Below are 6,146 nucleotides of genomic sequence, written 5' to 3' on the forward strand. Positions count from 1 at the left end.
AACACACACATGCACACACAGAAGATGGACAGATGAGGGGAATAGTATAGTCAGCATGCAGGAGAGCACTTTTTATGACTTAACAGGCTGTCACTGTGCAGGTCCATATTTTCATTCACATTTCATTTACTCGCCTGTTTGTGCATCTGCATGACATCTTCCCTCCATTATTAAAGACAGCTATATGGACGCAGAGATGGTCGAGGGCAGGTATTTGTGAATAAGGCTCTCCACTGCTACTCCTCCAACCTGCCCAACCCTTTTTTTCCACTCCACCCCCCCCCATCCCCCAATCCATCTGTTTTGGTGGAGGCCATCCATTAATAAAGAGTCTGCCCTTTCATTTCTATTTCCCATCCTTCTGTATTATTTATTTACCCATCTATCCGCAGTTATGGTGAGCAGCTATGGTTGCTTGATTGGGATACGGCATATGAAAAATCCTAAAAACTTTGCCCAGGATGAAAAATTAAGACTTAATTTAATCCAAATTTCTATAAATTCTGTTCCAGATGTCGGCGGGGGAAAAGAAACCGCTGACGTTTATAATTGAATTTATCTGACCTAAATCTTTTAAACTGCCTCAATAACATTCAGAAGAGATGCTGATTGGCAGCTCCATTAATTTAAATGAAGTACATTTGCTGAGGGTAGGTGTTACAGAGGCTCCGAGACTTTAAATGCAACAAAAAATGGAAATTTTACACTCCAGCCCAGAAGAGTCAAATTGTAATGGCTGGAGTTTGTCAGAAAAAAGTTTTTAAGATACTAATAACAGTAATTAACTACTCAAATTAAAACTTTTAACCCGTATTCCTTCAATATCTATCAAAATTTGAATACATGCAACAATAGAGCTAATTTAAGAAGCAAATCACTTTTCAGACAGAAGTATTTGACCCAAATATTACTGCTCAAAAAAGGTCCAAATATTATTGATATATGTGCATTTTTTTTACATCCTTCATTATCAATGCTTTTCCTTTTCCCAGCAGTCTCTATACTTGTCTGTCATTATGTTTTTTGATGTGAAAGTATAAAGTTTAAAGTAGAAAATGCACTTTTAATGTATACATAATATAAATGAATGCAAACATTTTCAGGATGGAGTTTTTTTGTTATCCATTAACCAACCATTAATTGCTTTTTTGTTGGCCACTTGTGGGCAGCTTAAAAAGCTGTAACAAAACACTGACATGTTATCACCTTGTAAATGTTGTCATCTCATTCTTAGTTAAGATGAATGTAAGTCAACCAAAAGACTAATGCTGTGGGTCATAAAATCAAAGCAATGAGCTGAAAAATGCCAAAAAATGGCAGAGGTGCCATAATAACTTTTTTTTCGGGTGACCCCTTCCATAAGTAATCGTCAACCTTGTTAATATAAAATATTTTTTAGAGCAGCTTTATGAAACATCTGCGGTTACAGCATAAGATAAATTAATTCTGATCCTGTCTGAACTTTTTTTAGGATGTAGTAAACAGTCATTAAACTTGAAAAGTGTTAAAGCATTTGGCACAGTGCTATAGTACAAGACAAGCCAAAAAGTGTGTCTTGGAAATTGGACCAAAGTGGTTGGAGTTAAAGGACAGGTTCACAGGTTTTGTCAGGTGCTCCTATGAGCAGTATAAAATATTTTCCTCACTATAATCTTCTCTCCTGTTCATTCAAATGGGCGTTCAATGCAAGTGATGGAGGCCAAAATCCACAGTGTGTCCATTCAGTCATTTAAAAGTTGATATGAAGCGTATACAAGGCTCCAGCAGCCTGAGTTAGCCATATCAAGTGGATATCCACCACATTTACAGTCTTTTTAGCACCAAATTCCCTCTTTGTGTTTCCTCAGACAGTGTTTCCCTGTTGAGCTGTGGTGGAAGTATAGTAACAAAAAGAGGAACTTTGGCACTAAAAAAGTAATGTTGAAAGATATCTACTTTACCTGACTCATTTAGACAACTGAAACTTCATATTAGATTACATTTTTGCACTGGAACAGGACTGTGGATTTTGGCCCCCATCACTTACATTGTAAGTGAATTATGAAAGGATCTTCTAATGGTCAGTATGAACAGGAGGAATGATTACAGCAAGAAAAACCTGTTTCAATTTTTATTTGGGCACCTGGCTATTTTAAGACAGACTTGAAAAATTGCAAAGCCATTCTTTAAAAGAGACTGATTATATAAGTTAACATCTCCTTTACTTTCCAACAAACAACTAAACCTATAACAAAACATTATACCTGATGGATGTTTGTATTTTAAGGCATTAGGCTCTCCTCATTTATATAAAGTCTGAGCGTCCACAGCTCCACCCTTCCCACCCTTTGCATCTCTATCTCCTTCTATCCATCCATTTATCCATCTTTATTTCCCTCCGCCTATCTATTTTCTGCATCTTCAGGGTGGTCAGCAGCATTCATAATTTCTAAATGTCATTTAGACATTAGCTCATGAGACCAGGAAGGATGCTGTAAGTGGGGAGGGGTGATGGGGGTTATTGGGAGGGGCAAGCGAGGAGGAAATACCATAAAGTCATCTTCATGGCCTCTTAGAGACTCAGAGATTTGATTACAGTTACAGACCAGAAACAGAGAAGACAAATGCAGACAGATGCAGATAAAAAGCATATCACACGCTCTCTCTGTTTCACAATTTTCACATGACGCCCCAACTGTGCTTGATTTTGCTCCTTTCTCACTCAGCCCGCCCCCCTGGCCCCTTTTAGCAAGGTTTGGGACAATCGCCCACCTTTCCCCATATTTGACTTTTTCGACACTACCGGCCCTGTCGTTTTTTAAAATTTTTGCCCACTTTGGAAAATCCTTCACAATTTTCACACAATGCCCCAACTGTACTTGATTTTGCTACTTTCTCACTCAGCCCGCCCCCCTGGCCCCTTTTAGCAAGGTTTAGGACAATCCCCATTTTTGACTTTTTCGACACTACCGGCCCTGTCGTTTTTTTAAATTTTTGCCCACTTTGGAAAATCCTTCACAATTTTCACACAATGCCCCAACTGTACTTGATTTTGCTCCTTTCTCACTCAGCCCGTCCCCTGGCCTCTTTAAGCAAGGTTTGGGACAATCTCCATTTTTGATTTTTTCGACATTACCGGCCCTGTCGTTTTTTTCAATCTTTGCCCACTTTGGAAAATCCTTCACAAATTTCACATAACGCCCCAACTGTGCTTGATTTTGCTCCTTTCTCACTCAGCCCGCCCCCCTGGCCCCTTTTAGCAAGGTTTGGGACAATCGCCCACCCTTACCCATTTTTGACTTTTTCGACACTACCGGCCCTGTCATTTTTTTTTTCCATTTTTGCCCTGTTTGGAAAATCTTTCATAATTTTCACACAATGCCCAAACTGTACTTGATTCTAAAGCCCCAAGCTTGATAGAGAAAACTGGGAGAGGCCACATAACTCCAGCATTGCCTGAGGAAAACCAGATTTGCTAAAAGGTCAGAGTGTGATATCTGAGAAGAGCCATTTTCACCTCTCAGAAAGCTAAATGTAATCTGTGTGATTACTGGATCCATCTGTAATCTGTACGTCACCTCAGAAAGACCCAGCCCGGAATGTTTTTTCTGCCCTCTATTGAACAGAAACAGAACTGCACGATTGTCTAACCCAGCAAGATGATGTGTGTTTGTGTATCTTGGGGATTTCTTGAAGCAGTTCTTAAAGCTACAGCGATTCAGTGTGTTTCTAGAAACTGACAGTGCTGTTGAGGATCGTTCACCTTTGCTGTCTCCTTCACTCAAGGAAAAATGTGCAGGGCACCAAAAACAAGATTATAATTTTGGTCTTGGCATCACACTGTGTTTCAGACTTTGACAGCAGAAATAAGAACAGTGATGTGAGCTGATATCGTTGCATCTAAATATGCTTCCTGGCCATTTTCTGCTTGCTTTGATAAATCTTTGGGGTTTAATTAATATGAGGGGTGGGTGATTCAAGGTAATATACAGTATATTATAGTAGTGATATATGCTGCATTATATACAGTCTTTTTATATAGTCAATTTTAATTTCATAGATTTGAATGTCTCACACCGCATTAAAGCTAAAATCCTGTAAATTCAATACAGTAGTCATGCTCACTGATATGCAACATTGTTCATTATGGCTAAATACAACCAGAGATACTAATGGATGGCTATGGTGTATAAAAATAAATACAAATCTCCATCCTTTCATACGGTAGGGAATGACTGGCTGCAATCAGGTTACACTTTGTCAGGCAAATAATTTCTGTACACCCCTGAGTGCTGAGTGAGTCAACAAAATGCTGACACTTCATGTTAGAAATCATGTTGATGGTAAAATGTGGAAAATATATGCCTCTGCACACACAGGTCTGCTGCAAATATTTATAATTAAAGCCAAGCAGTAAGTAGACCTTCATCGGGTCAAATGTTTAACGAATGGGAGCCCCAGAGCTCGTAATAACATCAAATAGAGAACAGCTGTGCTTGGTCATGCACTTCCCAAGATCCTGAGTCTGAACTCTGCAAATTCAATATCACAAAAGCTGAAGATAAATCAACACAGATGCCAAGCAGGACATCAGTGTATAAAATGGTGGGGGAATATTGCACAAACATCGGAAAAGCTGTGATAAAGTGTGGTAAACTCTTAAACGCCTCAGTAAACTCAACACTTTAGTACAAGGCTCATATCAAAATCCATGTGTGTATCAATATGTCCCTTTCTTCATAATTTATCTTGCTGAAAAAGCAGAGAGAAGAGACTATGATAATTTAAAGCTGCATAAATCCATATTTTAATATTATCATTTGATTAAATGTCGACTTATTAGAAAATAATCCCTCACAGTGACAAACCATCAGATAAACACCTGACTCTAAGTTCTCCTCAGCTTTTTAATGTCTTTGAGCTCATTGTTTTGGTTTTATAGGCTCACTCTCATAGCTCTCATCAACTTTTTCCAGTAGGTTTTCCAGTTAAACCCACTGTGTGCTATCTACTTAGCACCAAACTGCCCACTGCAGATGAAGTTACCAGCGAAGGATCCAGATACTTTTGTCAGAAGTTGTTAGGAGAGCTAAATGAAGAGTGGATTTGTCAAGTGGCCAGAAACACCACTACAAATGAATCTTGCTCCTGGCTGCTACAATAAATAAATAGGCAACTGTTTGCTAACAGGTTTTGTTGTTACAACTTCATAATTTGTCAATTGTATGTATATAGCATGTTGTAGTACCCCCAAACACCCCAAAAAAGAAAAAAAAACTGTTAATGCAATGTTCAAGGATGCAATGTGATCATTCATACCTCTTATGTCATGTAACTTACTTGAAAAAAATGAAAAAGGAAATTTTTACTCACATTTTTTTGACTTAATGGACTGTTTGAAAGCAGGGTGAGATATAAATATAAGCTCAAAGAAGAACATCTAAATTATCCCAGTTTCCTGGCGCCACAAACTGCACCTAACTCTTTGTTGAGCAATTCTTGGGGTCAATATTTGCTCCTCTCTGTGACTTGATTTATCAATTGTGTTCATATTGGTGTAGCCATGTTAAACAGAGACTGGATCCCGGTGACAAATAAGTGCTTTAATCACCTTGGCTGTCATTTTTACACTGGCCACTAAAGTGGATTTATCACAATTCAATGATGTAATGGTGTAAAGTCAGACAGTAGCTCATTATTAACTACTGTAACAATACAGAGCAGCAAGGTAGCGGTAACGCTTGAATCTGTTTAAATTCATGTCATATGTGTCATTGAAGTATCCTTAAATAATGTAAAAATGTCTTTTAATTGCACTTGCTAGATGGATAAGCAAGTCTACTAAAATTACATAATTACAACTTGAAACTGCATTATCAATTGTACTTTGTAAGTGTTGTTAATATACTTATTATACCACAATTTAGTACAATTTTGTATCTTTTTTAGAAGTCAAAAAGCAGAAGGCTGTAGCAAGAACTGGAGCAAGTAAATGGAAATATACTGCAATTAAGTAAAATGTATTGTACTTTGTTTACTTTATATTGTACATTTTTTAAACTAAGAGGCAGAAGGAGGCTGTAGCAAATATTGTAGAAAGTAAAAGGGAATGTATGACAATTAAGAGAACATTGGCATCATTTTTGAAAACAAGAAGCAGGAGGAGG

This window comes from Scomber scombrus, chromosome 20, assembly GCF_963691925.1.
Source record: "Scomber scombrus chromosome 20, fScoSco1.1, whole genome shotgun sequence".
NCBI classification, from domain to species: Eukaryota; Metazoa; Chordata; class Actinopteri; order Scombriformes; family Scombridae; genus Scomber; species Scomber scombrus.